The sequence below is a fragment of the Tachypleus tridentatus genome, chromosome 1 (genome assembly GCF_004210375.1).
Source record: "Tachypleus tridentatus isolate NWPU-2018 chromosome 1, ASM421037v1, whole genome shotgun sequence".
NCBI lineage: Eukaryota > Metazoa > Arthropoda > Merostomata > Xiphosura > Limulidae > Tachypleus > Tachypleus tridentatus.
Window position 1 is genome coordinate 158,351,965 of NC_134825.1, and position 17,539 is coordinate 158,369,503.

Sequence of the window (17,539 nt, forward strand, 5' to 3'; positions counted from 1 at the left end):
AACAAAAATACAAAAGTTTATCTTTTAGAAATTAAGCCCAATCATTCATCTCAAAATCAGCAACAAGGTAAATTTGATCTCATTTTACACAAAATTATCTTTTTGACACCTTATTTATAAAGCAATGTCTGGATGCTGTAATGTTAGTCTCACTATCTATGTCATTTTTTCCAATTATTCCATACAAATTCTCCGAGATTCTTGCATCAACTCTCACTAATAACCAACACACAAACATTAATAGTTTAAACTTATATTTTCTCAAATTATCTACCATACAAAATCCTCCATTATGATTACCTGTTTACTCAGAAGTTAACTCTACCTTTTTATCTATGTACTGTTGGCTTGTACCATTTATATGTAAATACAAAATGTAGTCTAAACACCACTATACATTAAAACAATGATGCAATCAGATTCTCAGTGCACTATGAACTCATGACTTCTCTCACTTGAATGTTGTCCAAAAATCTTTTCTACAGTCAAGCTGTAAGCATTCACAGTTTAATTCTAAAAGCAACAAAATACATATTGGAATTCACATGCTGTATTTCCATTTTTTATCAAATTTAACTGAATGCACCCATTGATGGACTTAATGAACCTTGTTTCCAGTAAAAAGTCTGACTTAACATATTGGAATGTGACCTGCAGCAGCCAAATTTACCACACAGAACTACAAAGAAAAATAATCTGTTACTTTTACTATAAAACAATTTATAAAGTAATATTAACATTATGTAGTATTATTCATCATCCAAAATGTGAAGGGAAATCTAAGATTCTAATTCCTAAACATAATTTCAAATAGAAAACACGTTTGAGTGACACACATACATATCTGAAGAGTTCATTAAGCTACTGCAGATTGTAGAACTTTCATGTGTCTACTATTATCTACCCAAACTCGTATAAAATTAAAAAATAAAAGGCTGAATGATTATTGTGTCATAGCTTCTAAGCCTGCTTTGAAGACCAATTCAGCAAATGCTGGCCTATTACTTATAAACCATCTATACTAAATTATTTTTCTCAAAACAAACATACATTGGTGTTCTTTTCATTAAAAAAAACACCAAAAAAACTATTACTGCCTGACATTAAAAATAAAGACCACTGAAATATCCAATATACATAATGATACCAGATGTACAAGTAGCTTACACATCTGAATCATCCATTACTTGGATCTGGAGTTTTTGTATAATTTTTACTCTAAATACTGCTGAAGAAGAAAATAACACAATAAAGACAACTGGAAACTGGATTCTATCATCATGGATATGCATCCTTGTACCTTGTGTACACAATTCTCAATCCTTTTGTCAGAGGTAAGAGACCATGTTATTGTATTTATAGACTTGCATTCAAAATTTCATTGAACTACTATTTTACAAATTTATGTCAATGAGTTTAAAATCAAACTGTAGATTATAATTCAAACTTTAATGTTATATTTAAGTTAATTTCTTAATTTAAAAGTAAATATTAAAAGAACCCACCTAAATATAGATTTTAGTGAATCACTTCAGTACACTGAATGCAGTACTGGTTAATATTAGATGTTTGTGATGTCCAAGTACCAAGTCTCTAGTTTTGTATAAATTAGGAACTTAAACAAACACAGTGGCCCTGTGAAAAGGGTCCCTTATATACTCTTACTACAATAAAGACATGTGAAGACCAACTGACAGCTCAGTATGTCCCCCCCCCCTTAATAGTTTTCTCAGCCATTTTAATCTGTGAAAAAGACTAGCAGGTTCTTTCGATCCAAGATTTCAAAGAGATAGTTTGGGTTTTTAGTCTACTCGAAGTTTCATACTATTTTTTAGACCTAAATACAGCTTAGTTAGTAAGCTTAATAAATTGTAGTGGAAAGCTATAGTATTGGTACAGTTATGATTTTGGTTATTCAAATGTATATATAAACTGTTAAAAAAAATTTTTTTGATTGACATCCTCCAAGTGCAAAATTTTAAGACTTAGCAGTCTATGTCCAGCAGTGAAGGAGTTCAAAGGTCATAGATAAAATTATTTGCTTTACTTTATTGTTCTATATTTTAAGAAAAATATGTTTCATAACAATTACACAACCCCCTTCAAAAATGTGATCAGCTATCAGTTAGTTACCTCTTTCATTCTTTGTAAACCTGAAGATGACCGAAGAAGGTCAAAACGTTGTTCCCTCCTCTACATAGAATTTTCTCAACCCATACCAGCCGTTTTTACATATAGATTTTTCTCTATAAGTGGATTTTCTCGTCATCATAGTTTCATAACTTGTTGTAAACAGTAATAATCTATATGTACAGACACACAGAGTAAAATTTAAATTATTATACATTAATGCAAAATACTAGTCCACTAAAACACAGCCAAGACTGGATCAGTTTTGTATTACTGGATATCATAAAATGAGTGTACATGCACCATATCAATGCAAGTTATGTAATGTTAGCTAAGAACAACTACAAAGTCAATATACCATATTACTTCAAATTTAAGACAACCTTTTTCATGTTTTGTTTTAAACTGAAAATTACAGTGTATCTTAAATTCGAGGTACTATTTTTCGTTCTTCAAAAGTCTTGGAACATGAATTTCCTCGAACAGCAGAGATTTAAAAAAAAATCCTGCATTAATGAACAGATGAGACTATATTTTAAAAACAACTTAGCTTAGAAAGACTAAACAAAACATGTACACAACTTCAAATTTACTGATGTCAACACCTCTACCAGTGTAGTTGGATATTACCATCCTCAGTCTCTGTCCGACTTTCCTGTTGTTCAGACACTATTTTATTATATTTTATACCCATGGAAAAGTGTTTCACACGTGATGCCGAATTTAACAGAAAGTTATTTTGTGCCCCGAACATATTGGGAATCATGCGGCCAGTAAAAAGTATACAGTGAGTGAGGCAAATGCACATCTTTGACGTGGTACGAGAACCAAGTTGTTTTCTTGCAAGAAAATTATAAAATCATTTTCTGGCCCCTGAAATTGATGTTACTATTTTAATATCTTTCAGAGAGTTACAAAATAAAGGACTGCCTGTAACAAGAGAAGTCTTAACGTTAAAAGCAAAAGAATGTGCAGGAAATAGTGGTATTTCTTTCAAGGCTTGTTGTGGCTGGTGTGAGAAATTTATGAAAAGAGAAGGTTTATCATTATGGTGAAGGACAACAATTAGTCGGAAATTGCTGTCAAAATTTGAAACAAAACTTATTGAATATAAACCTTACATTAACGGTCTATGTCAAAGGAATCAATATTCCCGATACCAAATCTGTAATGCAGATGAAACGGCAGTATTTTTTCCAACATGCTGCACAACTACAGTTTAAATGCCAAAGGAGAAAAACAGATGACAATCAAAACCACTGATTACAAAAAATTAAGAGTTAGTGTCATGCTACATGTTCTGTGCATGGAAATAAGTTACCACAATATGTCATTAAAACAGAAAAACACTGACAAAAGAAAATATTTGTAAATATGTAATAGTTCATGCACAGAAAATGGATGGATGACAGCATTAATGAAAGAGTGGTTGGGATGTGTATGGAAACATCAGCCTGGAGCATTATTAGAGCAGTGGAGCATGTATGTAATGGATGCGTCTCATGGTCATCTCTTCAATAAAATCAAGAGTAGGTTAAGGAACAAAAACAGTGATCTGGTGATAATTCCTGATGGAATGACAGGTCAGTTACAACCTTCTTATGTGACCATTAACAAGTTATTCAAAGATTGTATTTGTAAGCATTATGATGCTTGGCTGAATAAAAACAGTCATACTTTGACACCGAGTGGTATAATAAAATGAGCATCAGCAACAGTAATAGTGGAATAGATTTCCAAAGCTTGGAAAGAACTGTTGGATAATATTAAAAAATTGTTTTTAAAATGATGTTTCTCCAATGTGGAAGATGGAATGCAACAGACATTCTTTGTGAGGATAATGAATCAAGCAATAAAGATGCTATAAGTTCAGAATATAACAGAGAGTCAAAGAAACATCGGAGTAGCATTCTGATTAAATAAAGAAAGCAGGAAGAAACAATATTGTAATGAACATTTTAAAATTTCTTGTATATTTTATATATTTTTTATTATATGTCATTTTAAGTACATTACTAACATTTTTGATTCATTAATAAAAACTCTTTAGACATATTCACTCCTTTCTAATCATCATCCAATTTTCACTAACTTCCCTTTTTAAAAGCAGGGTGCATTTTAAATTTGAAACAGTGATAAAAATAAATATATATCATTATGAGACTTAAGCTACTTCAATTAAAAATTTGTATTTGTGTGTTAAATATAAACAGAATGGCTACATATAATTTCCTAATTCTTTATGATGGTTACAAGGTTGGTCAATTTACAGACCAAAAAGTGTTTAAAAAAATAACAAAATAGTTTTACTGAAAAAAAAATGTCTGAAATGTATTGAGGTTTTAAAAATTAAAAAGAGAGATTTTTGGGACAAAATTTTTAATCATGACATGAAAAACACTTTGCATTTGGACTAATAACAAAACAGACTCAATATTTTTATAAATATTTAGTAAAAATACTTCATTAAAGAAAATGAATTTGTATACAAAAGGCTTGGAATCATTATTAAACATCAAACAGATTTTGTAAAGATACACATACAGCATTAAAAGTTTCAGCAAAAATACTTAACATGTGCAAATATACATATAAATTAATGTATTTTACATGCAACCCACCGTAAAATGGTCAGTCATTACAGTAACCTTGATAATCATTCTACCTTGACTTAAATAAAATTAAATATATATTAATAATAAACAATACACCACATTAAGAAATCATGATGCAAACGTCTTGGAAACCTTGATATACTTATAAAAAGAAATTTTGGCTCTGCTAATCTTAAAATAGTTTTAAAATTCTACTTTTGATTACAGTAAACTGCTAAATAGCTAATTACCTTTGCTATATTTAATTTTAAAATGAAAGACTGGAGAGAAAAAGCAGTTTGTCCAAAGTTCTAACTACAATTTCTTGGGACACTCATGTCTAATAAATAAAAATACTTGATCATCACCATTATAAACATACACGTGTATCTTTTTACCACAAGATGAGCGAACGCTTGATCCATAAATTTACGTAATTAGTAGATATAAAGCAATCGCATGTTTAATTTATACTGACACAAATAATCCAATCAACAATATACATTGTGCCAATTTCCACGTGGCTGCTTGTGACAGTAATTACTAAATTGTAGCATTCATATCTCATTGAAAAAAAAATGCATTTTTCTAAAAAAGAATTTTCTTTCTGGGAAATACTGCACAAGAAAATAGTTCAGATTGTTCTATTTATAGTTGTATGCAATTAATTGTATCAGAACAATTCAACATGTTCAGAAATTTTAATATAATCTTCAATGTTTTTTGTATTAAAAATGTCACCATTTTTTGAAAAAAATAGTTTACAAAACCCAGCTTCCCAGTACTACATTTAAAAAATAAAACCAATAAAGATATAATCAAACCCACACACACAGTTCTAGAGAAAAGTTATGTTTTTGTAAGAAGAGTACTTTTATTTCAAATTTTATCATAACGAAATGATTGCTATACATACCACAGTTAAATTTTTAACTGTTTGAATCTTCAGTACCTAAAGTGTGAAATATTTTATGGATTGTTTTGGATATGGAGTTATTCAATATATGACAGAGGAGTTCTGGTTGCATACATAGATACTGACATACACGCTACATTCAGTATAGTAAGAAGATTAAATATGGTCCATTTTCCAAACTTGTTCAGATTATCTTTTTTTGGTGCAATCTTTCTACTTCTGTAAAATATTCCTTGTGGGTTAACCATACATGACAATGCTGGCTACAAGGTCATTAATTATAAAGTGTCACAAAAATAAATAAACACTAGCATAACTGTTTTTGAAAGTGGGGAAGACATTTCTATATTTGAAGTATACATGGAGGTATTCTGTCACTAACAAAAACAGTTTAAGCTGTGATGCAAATGATACATTTTGTTTCCATTCTTCAAAGCAAGGGAAATTTCTCACCATACACACCCTGAAAGCTAATCCTATGAAAAACACCATCAGTATCAAAGTCACAAACTATTGCTAGGGTGACTGGAATAACCCTATGTATTTTGTATAGAAAACAGTTAAAACATTAAAATGAAAGCACACCTAATATTAGTAGTTTTAACACAGAAAATTTCATTCACAACTTCTCTGCATTCATAATGTGCAATTACAAACCCAAAAGTTAAGTGGAATTTCTTTTTATCAACAATGTTTAAATTACACAGTCCTATTGTATCTAACAGGGTCTATACCATACTCAAAATGAAACAATAAAATACCTTGTTTCAACCCGTCATTAATAAAGGATCAAGAGAGATTCAAAGTATCTCTAAGTTAGACATCTATTGTCATTTGACCCTGTATTTTTAGCAATAAAATGTTATTGTTTGCCAGACAAATAAAACCTTTATTCTGCTTATATATAATATATATTTAGATATTATATACAGATGATTTAAATTATTAATAATTGTGATTGGAATGTGGTGAAATTGGAACTAAAACTTCTGCATATAATGTTGATCTAAAAAGAGTACTGAAAAATTAAATTATACACTGCTTATGCCATTTGCAAGAAAGTACATTTAAAACAATAACATGAAAAGGTTGTTGTTTACCTTCTACAAAAGTAATTATATTTGCAAACCATATATTTAGATTTTTAAAAAAGTGTGATATACTGAAAAAATATTCTTAAAAGTTATAAAAATGCAGATATTTCTTACAAGGAATGTGGAAGAAAAATAACTTAATCTTTAAATCACATTTATTTTTTAATATTTTGCCAGCTTTTGGTGTTTAAGTCCTAACTATTAAAATTTCATTCAAGCCTTACATTTATATATAGACTTTTTCTATTTTTTTTTCTTTTACCATTATTTAGTAGTCAGAATGGCCTAATCTGAAGCATAAACTATTCAACATTGTAAGTTTATCTAAAGTTCATTTCCATATTACAAATTTGTTTTCACAACAACCACTGTCAGATCAGGATGTAATAAAGTGCAAGTTCTGAACCTTCCAAATTTAGCATAATTAAAAGTATTAAAAAATATATTGTCTAAATTTCTAAGAAAAAAGCAAATTTCTCTTAATAGGCCTGTTTGTCACACTTCACTGACAGAACAAAATAATGATGAATCAAACACATAACTAACCTATCATAATTACTCCAAACATATATTCAGGATTATTTAATTTTAATGGGTTATCCTTCAACAACACAGTTAATAATAATATTTAAAAATGCATTTCTCTCTATTTCCAAAGCAGAAATAACTTAATAAATGTGATGCAACAGCGTGTCATTAATTCATTATATTTTGTTATGTGACAGCATGTCATTTTGATGTTTGTCATTATTTGTAACTTATGTTTTTCAGAACAGCTGGTACAAGTATCAACACATTTACTAATAAAGCAGAGAACAACATTTTGACCTTCTTCAGTCATCTTCGGGTTAACCTGAATTTGGAGAATACTTACAATGGGGATTAGCAAGCACAAAAAAAACAAAAAACAACTTCAAATCATAAATGGTGCAAATTGTCACCTGAATAATTTTTTATTTACTGTTCTATGTTTTAAGAAAAATAAAATCTAAATTTTTATTTGTAATTAATAATATATGGTAAAATAGGAAACAGGATGTTCATATGTACATTCACACCTCATGACCATTAAATACTAACCATCAAAGTTTATTAAATCAGATACAACTTTCCACAGATCCACAAATATTTTATTTCCCTTTTATATAGTACTTTAGACAGTTCTTATTACAACTACTGTACTGTGTAAACTTGCCAATAAATCCTACTCCACTGCGTTTTCAGAGCGAGAATTTGAATAGACTGTAGGAAATATTCAATTATTAACCAAAATTCAAATACCTACCAACTTTATAGGATCGGTCAAAATTTTTTTCAAACACGACATAAGCATTTTATAATACTTTAAACAATTTTTGTAATAACCATTATACTATCAACAAGTTGATAAATCCTACTGCAGTGTGTTTTCAAAGCAGAGAAAATTCTGGAAATTGCTTTGCAAAAGTTTATTTGATACAGATGGTGTCAAAGTACAATAACATCTAAACAGGAACAGTGATTCGTTACTTAATATTCAGCAACTTCTTACTTCAGCCACTAAGAGTAGAAAAAACATAGGAACTAGGTACAAAAAGATTAACAGATATTCTCAAGAGATGTATTTAGCTTTGTTGTTCATACTGAAAAGGACAGAATACTGTTCATTTTGGAGAGAAAATATAAGTACTTCAAACATTTGTGATAAGTACTGACAATAATGGAATTTTACTTTGCATTTTCAACTCTTGTTTTCATTATACTATGATTACTTATTTACAAACTGGAGAACTAAGTGTAATTTCACAGTAAACAAAGCTTTTCTTACAATAAAAATAAAAATGTTTGGTATTTAATTATGAATGTTTTTCAATAATTATTATAAAAGTAACTAAAACAAATTGAAAATTACTAGGTAAGATAATGAAAGAAAAATAATCTTCATGGAGTATCGCACTAGCTATTCAATATAGGCACCATCTTGTAGCAATTTTGTGCTTGTTTTTTGTTTTAACTCTAATTAGTAAGTGTATGTTCAACAAATTTGGCAGACTATCAGTAAATGTTATAATGCTTTCCTATGCAAAATATCAGATATTTTTTTCTCTTATCAAGTCTTAAAGTTTGTTAAACAATGTTTTTCTCAAGCCCCATTATTTTGCATGTTGGAATCTTTTCATTTTAAGGTTTAAAATATTTTTATGTATCAGAAACATTTCAAATTTCACATGTGAAATCCTTGTAATATCCAAATAGCTACAATCTCCCACCACATATGCTACCTGTAGAATTGTATACAATATTGAATATGTTATCAGAACGTACATGCACGACCATCATATAATAATAGTATGAAAACAACATGACTATATTAAAACAAGAAAGCTACAGTTTAAGACTAAATGTATGACCATTCTTAAATGCTATGCATGTCCCTAACTTGCAATAAGGCAAATTATATACGAAAGTCTTTTCTACTGTAATAAAACCTTTTCTGTGGTCATTTAAGTTAGCAAAGCTCTTGCAAACAATTAAATGAAACCTAACATAGATGACACAGAAAAATGCATACACACACACATATATACTGGATGCCCATCAAGTGTATCTTCTGATCAATAGATATTTTACAATTGGAGTTGTTAAAAAGCGACTTAGTATTAACTGCTAGGGGAAGTCAATCCTTTAATTCAATTGGTAAAACACTTTCCTGATCCATAACAAGTCTTGCCAGGCATATGATAATGATGGTATTTCTACAATAATTTTAACCAAATGCAAGATCAATATAACAAATGGTCACAATATACAGTAATTTTGTCATTTCATTAGATTTAAAACACCTCAGTCTTATTATAATTATGGATCTGCCAAATAATAATAACAGTTCTTGAAGCAAAGACTTTTTGCAGTTCAACAAAAACATATGCAATATAAGAGTTACTATAATAAAAGCTGATATAGACATCAACAACTGTTAAGTACTGAACTACTTCATCACATGATCTATTGTTTCCACATGTTTGTGCATTATGATGACAAAATTATAATCTCCTTTGCACAATGTTGTAAAATTAGTGCACTGTTGGATCAGCATAGCTGACAAGACATGAAGGCAAGCATCTGAATTATTTCTAAAATGTAAGTAAAATACTATAATAGTGTCAAATGAAAACTTTCAACAACAAAGCAAATATGAAAGAATAATCATAGCAATAAATATTGTATTTTCTGGAAAGCAGAATTAAGAAAACATGACAGTGAGTTCTGTCAAGCAGTAAAGCACAGGATTGTGATAGTACAGTACCCTGCACAGGTTAACTTGATGTCATAGTTCATGTGAAACAAACAAAACCTTCAACTGATATATTCTTAACAATTTGAACTGTGTAATATTCTTTTACAAAATGAAAAAATAATAAATTTCAATATGATACTTTCATATTTTAGATTTGGCAACACTGTGGCTTGTGTTCAATTTCAAATAAGAGGCAAATGTAAATGAATACAATTACCACACTGTCACCTGATGTGAAGCAATATCATGACCCTGAAGACTTAATTTGTTTGTAAAAACAGAAGAATGTAGTGGTTTCATTTGTCAAAAAGTAACTCACTAGTTAATGCCAGAGGGTTAATATTTACGCTTGGTTGGTAATCACTAACCTGAAGTGTGACCTTGACCTCTTTTAACTACACATCTATATCAATTCAATATTTTAATGCTTTCTTTCTTCCAAACAGAAACCTTGACTCCACCTTATTTTTTTTATAACTACCCAGTTCTATAATTTTTAATTATATTTCCAATCTCTACATTTTTTTCCAAAAGGAAAAGGTAGAGCTGATTTTTCAACAACCAAAATTTAGAATTACCGAACAGAAAGTAGAACCTCTATCGAACCTCTCCGAGTATAACCCTTTCGAAAACTATAAATTATAGTATAGTAATCTGCTATACATTACTTAATTACGATTTACTAAGTAACATTTTCAATTTTATTTTCTAAAATAATTCAATAACTTGAATAAGTCAATTAGTTACCGGTAGTTAAGCCTAAAGTATCAATTTATAAATTATGATAGATAATCAAATACGAATCTTACTATTACACGTGAATAAAAAGTCTGATATTCTACGGATTTTAAACAGTAAACTTAAAATCAATAAATGTTGTATTAGTTGTCATTACCTCTTCAAAATTCAAATATGTTTCCTCCGAGTTCTACCCATGTAAAGAATAACTAACTCTGATATAAAAATTGACTTTCCAGATAGTGACTCACGCTACTTCACATAGAAATTCCTTTTCCCAGAATTTTAGCTCACCTTATATTTTCATTGGTGGAATTAATAGCACGTCACTACAATACTACAGGCAACATTTCAGCAAAACACATAACAGCGGAATATCAAACGAATAAAATTTAATAATCATCTGTGAAAACCACAGTAAGCTACTATTTTAATAAAAAAAATAATTAACTTTTACCAATCAATATATTATGCAAGTTGTCCAATAATGTCATAAAGCAGAGCGGTGAGAGAAGACCTCAATTCAAACTCTACAATCACCTAAACTTTCTTAATGAAAGCAATCGGTAAAAAAACAAAAAAACAAAACGGGGGGGGAGGATGATTATTAAAATATAAAGCATACGTCTGGAAAATTTAGAGTAACTCTTAAACATCACACTGAGCAACCGCTCCCAGTGGTACAGTAGTAGTTCTAAAAGCGTATAACGCTAAAGACCAGGTTTCGATACACGAGTTTGGAATAACACACATGGTCTGGCATAGTCTGGTGGTTAAGGTATTCAATTTGTAGCCTGTGGGTTTAAATTCCCGTCACCAAGCATGTTCGATCTTTTCACCGTGAGGTAAATAATGTAACGATCATTCCCACTATTCGTTGATAAAATAATAGCTCAAGAATTGGTGTTGGCGAGTGTTGACTCCTGTCTATCATTGCTAAATTGGAAACAGATAGCGTTTGAGTAACTTTGCACGAAATGTCAAGCAAGTCAGTCACACTGAACAACTAGTCTTATTAATCAGTGATGACGAGAAAATCCCCTTGTAAAGAAAAATATATATGTAAAAACAGCTCGTTTTTCTTTCTTTAATTTATTTTGAATTTCGCGCAAAGCTACTCTAGGGCTATCTGCGTTAGTCGTCCCTAATTCAGCAGTGTAGGACCAGAGGGGAGTCAGCTAATCATCACCACCCACCGCTAACTCTTGGGCTATTCTTTTACCAACGAATAGTGGAATTGGCCGTTACATTATAACACTTCCACGGCCGAAATGGCGAGCATGTTTGGTGCAACGGGGATGCGAACCCGCGACCCTTAGATTACGAGTCGAGTACCTTAACCACCTGGCCATGCCAGGCCTTTTTTTACTTATTTATATCAGCTCTTAAAAATAGTAGTTGTATATTTACCAATATCATTTACGAATATGAATTAGTCAATCACATAAGATAAGGTTGAAGATAAACGAGAAAGTTGATGAAACATATAAGAAAAATAATCTTTTTCTTTCAACTTATTTATAACTAAGAACCTGAAAAGAAGAATAAAATAGGTATTAATAGTTATATATTTTCGGAAATTACAAGCATGATTTGTTGTCGCTCATTTTTTATTTTTTTGTAGTAAAGTACAAGACTACATGGGTATCAAAAACTACTTTCTGGCGTTCTTAGTTCACAGACATGCCGCTGTGCAATTTGGAGACACTTTGGGCAAGACTTTTAATTGAGCGCAAAGATACAAAAGAACTTTCTGCATGTTGTCTTTTCTAATTTGGAATTGATAGACTGCAGTAGAGGTTCTAAAACGTAAGTAAGCTGAGAACTCCTTTTAATTCAATTTTTTTTCCTGGACCTCCAAACCTATCAATGTTTTTGAAAAATAAAATAAAATTCCATGTACGTGAGAGTATCTATTCCAAAACCAAACGTTTTAATTAATGTAATTTAGCCTCCTAGTGGCACAGCGGCATGTCTGCAGACATATGACGCTAGAATCCAGGTTTTGATATCCGTTGTGGGCAGAGCACGGATAGCCCATTGTGTTGCTTTGTGTTTAACTACAAAACAAAAAAATGGAATTTAACATTACGAAATACATTTCTTTCTGTGATCCATATTTTGAATATTTATTCAAAGATCCGCAAAATACTTACGCAGTTTTTATGTTCTTGCTCGAATTTTCCTTATTTTATCACTTTACACACGGCATTTAAGCAACATTATTTTTCAGGTATTATGTGTTACATCTATATATCCTTGTCTGTTTGATAAATATCTTAATCAATTCGTTTGAACTTGTTTATTTATTTGTAATGTAAGAATAAAGCTATACATTGGGCTGTCTTAGCTTTGCCCGCCATGGGTATCTAAAACCTGGTTTCTAGCGCTGTATTTTAGACCTAAATAAGTCTATAAAGCCCATAACAATTGTATTTGTTGTCATATTATTTTTTAAAGGAAAGTGTGCTTCAGTGTCATTTGTAGGAACAAAATGTGCAAATAAAAAATAAAGTTGAAGTTGAAGCCAGTCGTCACGCGATGACAACGACACTGTGCAATCTTGTTTCATACTCGTTGTATTGTGTATGTGTGTGTTTTCTCACTGCAAAGTCACATCGGGCTATCTGCTGAGCCAACCGAGAGGAATTGAACCCCTGATTTTAGTGTTGTAAATCCGTAGACTTACCGCTGTACAAGTCGGGGGCTCGTTACATTGAAAAGTTTGACTGAGAAAAAGAGATAAGGTGATCCTAAATGTTGAAGCCAATATGCAGTCTGGACTCCTCAGTTAAAGCCCTCTTTAGTGAAATAAGATTTATAGTGCTTGATCGAGAAATTTATGAAAATAGTTCTGGACAGATAAACAACAAATGGAAGTGTAGTATTTATATAGATGCTTAGGAAATTTGGAATATGATCCATGAACTCCAGGTTGAAAAACGATGCACTGGAGCTTTAGTTATTTGCTTCAGAGTAAAACCGCATTGAGCTATCTTTTGTGTCCACGCGAGGAATCGAACCTCGAACTGTAGCGTTGAAAGTTCGTAAATTTGCTGCTGTCTCACTAGGGTACAAACTAGATCTAGTCAATAGCACAACACTGATAACTCTTGGGCTGCTCTTATCTGACAGAATAGTGGGAGTAGCCTGTCACTGTTACACCGTGCCCGTGATTCCACTGCGCAGACTCAGTTTATCTATCAACCGGGTACGTTAACTAATAGTAATCTAGATCTATCAAGTTCTAAACTGGATTTTTAAAATGCATAAACATATGTTCTCTATATCAAAATACGATATAAAAGAGTGAGATATGTGCAGACAACAGTCTCGTTTCCTTTATTTAACTGCTGACGCTCACATGCTAAAGATATTGTAAATTATACTTGAAATGAACTACAGTCTTCAGTTAACTGGACATAACATGGGAGAATATAATTTGATAGCGCATTGAAAGAGTATGTACTCTAGACTTACAGGTACATTGAAAGACATCATCAAACAAGGTACATATAAGAACGAAGACAAGACCCCTAAACATGTGAAAACCACTGGTGAATCCAGGGAAGCAAATGAAAGGAAATTTCGCCATAGTAGTTTAGTTTCAAATGGTGTGTGTGTGTGTATGTTTTCGTATTGCAAAGCCACATCGGGCTATCTGCTGAGCCCACTGAGGGAAATCGAACCCCTAATTTTAGCGTTGTAAATCCATAGTTTTACCGCTGTACTAGCAGGGGGACAAGTTTCGAAGGATTGTAATCTTTCTCAATATCCCCTTCGTCCCGCTCGCGGTAGAATATTTTCCTTTTAGTTTGGATTTGTTTTGTTATGCTCAGTTGATATTTGAGACTGTAGTTGTTTCAAAGAAGTGCGAGTAGAAGAGTCCAGTCGGATCAAGGTGGCCGAGGAAAGCAATCAAGGCTGGTAGCCTGACGATGTTGGTGTATTGTCGGTGGCATGACTTGACGGAAGAACAAAAGGGAACAGGAAGCAAGGCGAGGAACATCCATCAAACGCCCCGTGATCAGGGTCACGGATTGACTGGGATCAATAAATCCAAGTGCCTCAGAATTTGCTGTGGGGGGAGGGGGGTATTCCGAGAAAACACACTTTCACAAGACAGGCGCCGAATGTTTTACCTGTCCTGTGATCATGAATTCAAGTGTGTAAAGAGGGCCCGAAATATATGTGTGTGTGTGTTTGGTGTGAGCGTTCTTAGGGTAAAATGGATAGAACTGAAGAAAGGCCAATCAAACAGAGATTTCGTCATGAAGGTCTCTTTGAAAAATATTTTTCACCCTATTTTCGTACGTGTCGACTCGGCATGGTCAGGTGGGTTAAGGCGTGCGACTCGTAATCTGAGGGTCACGGGTTCAAATCCCTGTCGTACCAAACATGTTCGCCCTTTCAGCCATGGGAGCATTATAATATGACGGTCAATCCCACTATTCGTTGGTAAAAGAGTAGCCCAAGAGTTGGCGGTGGGTGGTGATGACCAGCTGCCTTCCCTGTAGTCTTACACTGCTAAATTAGCGCAGATAGCCCTCGAGTAGTTTTGCGCGAAATTCAAAAACCAAACAAACAAATCGTACGTGTCAATATGGAATGACTGGTTGTTGTTTAACCTGGAGACCAAGTACCTAGTTCTCAACTATCACGATAAACAACTCTTGACCAAGGATTTCCATACTAAGCGTCAAGACACACTAGTGTACATGACAGTAGAAGTGTCACGCAAATCACAGTAAATGGGTTAGGGTGTCGTCAGTGAAATAAATTTGGAAACCACTTCTCTGGACTAAGTGACACAAAATAATTGATAAAAAATTGTGAACTCGAAATAAAATTGTACAAATAAACTACAACAGTAATACATTAACAATATGAAGCGCGTGTGGAGTGTGGGATTACCTGTTCTTTGTCATATCCATTACTTTACAAGCTAACAGCCATTCTCTCGACTCCAATAAGTTTACTAGTGATCCCCAAACCCAAACTAACGTGGCAGGGGTTTAGTTTAGAGAGAGAGAAATCAGAAGAGTTCTCTCTCCAACTGGGGTGTTCAGGAACGTTGTGGTTCCTCTTCGTCCCCTTTCGTGAATTGTTATTAGGAATAAGTTGTTTTTTTGTTTTTTATTTAATTATTATTATTATTTTTAACTCTTTGGGTGGAGGATGTCTCTCTAAATGTTGTCTTGGGTGGAGGCAAAGGCAGCACCGGAAAGAAAGTCCGAGACCTGTCCCTAAAGGAAGAAGTCAAGCAAATGTCAACATGAATAGAATTCAAATCAAATCAAACGGCGCGATTCAGGGTCTGGCAATAAAGTTGCCTGGGATCTATAAATCCAATGCCTAAGTTTTTTGCTGTGAGGGGAAACGGGAAACCAATATAAAAAATACTAGTGATCGAAATTCAATCCTTGTTTTATTGACTTGATATGTGTATGTTTTAAGGGTATCAATAATGGTAAGACAGCATATCAAAGCTGTACTTTATTATATTCTGTCCTACAACAGAAACTTGAAATAATTTCCAAATTTATGGTTTAAAAATTCTTAAATGTTTTTTTTTTTTGTTAAGACTATATCTTCTCGTCTTTTCAATAATGACAGTATACAACTGACAAAGTCAGCTTTCTAGAGCATACTATGTCCAATGCAGTAACCATATTTAGGTTCACTGGTGTCTGACGGTAAAGCCAAAAGATTCCACAAGAAGCGCAGGATATTTAAGGTAGAATTGACTAAACGTTGAATTTGTTTGTTTGTTTTGAATTTCGCGCAAAGCTACCTGAAGGCTATCTGTGCTAGCCGTCCCTAATTTAACAGTGTAAGACTAGAGGGAAGTCAGCTAGTCATCACCACCCACTGCCAACTCTTGGGCTACTCTTTTCCCAACGAATAGTGGGATTGACCATCACATTATAACGCCCCCACGGCTGAAAGGACAAGCATGTTTGGTGCGACCGGAATTCGAACCTGCAACCCTCAGATTACGAGTCGAACGCCTTAACACGCTTGGCCATGCCGGTCCAAAATTAATAGTATTTTCTTAATTTGTGCATAAACTACTTTCAGACGTTTCAGTTATTTAATACATTTTTTTCAATTAATATGGTTTTTATAAATACTTATATTATAACAGGAAACATAAGCATAAACAAAGAGTGTATCTTTCGGTTAGTAGGATTTTTAAAGCGCAATGGGAGATTACTCGTATTATGGAAGTTTTCAATTGCAGACTTTAGCATATTGTCCTGCCATCTATGGGCATACAAGACAATTACCAGTGACACAATATAAAATGCTAGTTATTTTGAGCACAAGTGTAATGCTGTCGGAGCATAGTTACGGCACCTGAAATATGTATGCAAAATGCAGGTTACTCGGTGTCCTTAGTAAGTAAACCTCCAGAGTTTCGAAGAACACTCTCGCTCTGTATGATTCTCCGTGTCTACTGGTAAAGCTCTCTCAGACCATCCGGCACATATACTCTGTCACTCTTCTCCCAGAAGCTGGCATCAGGCATCAAGCGACCACTCTAATTGAAGAGCAAGTGTCAGAACATTAAAATAACGAGTTGTTTGTGTCATACGTCACGTAATTATTACGACGCACGAATATAGTAATAAAACATATATTAAGTTAAATTTTATAATTATATTGTGTGTTTAAAACGTACTTATTTTTAAAAGGATTATTATTCATATAATATACAATGAAGGTCGCTTTTTTTAGTCATTTGAGTTGGCAGGACAAGAGGTATGAAAAGCATTGTGAGTCAAAA

General features: G+C 32.5%; 1 protein-coding gene across 6 annotated transcripts in view; it reads right to left on the reverse strand.

The window, feature by feature from the left end:
- LOC143228736 (embryonic polarity protein dorsal-like) overlaps positions 1-11,045 on the reverse strand; it is a 31,273-nt gene extending 20,228 nt beyond the window's left edge. For 2 of the 6 annotated variants that reach the window (XM_076460041.1, XM_076460033.1), the window contains exon 1: positions 10,907-11,043. The gene's annotated coding sequence lies outside the window, so the exon portion shown is untranslated. Of the gene's footprint in view, positions 1-10,906 lie in introns of all 6 variants that reach the window. The other 4 variants (XM_076460048.1, XM_076460057.1, XM_076460067.1 and 1 more) reach the window with 4 other exon arrangements.
- Positions 11,046-17,539: the final 6,494 nt, after the last annotated feature.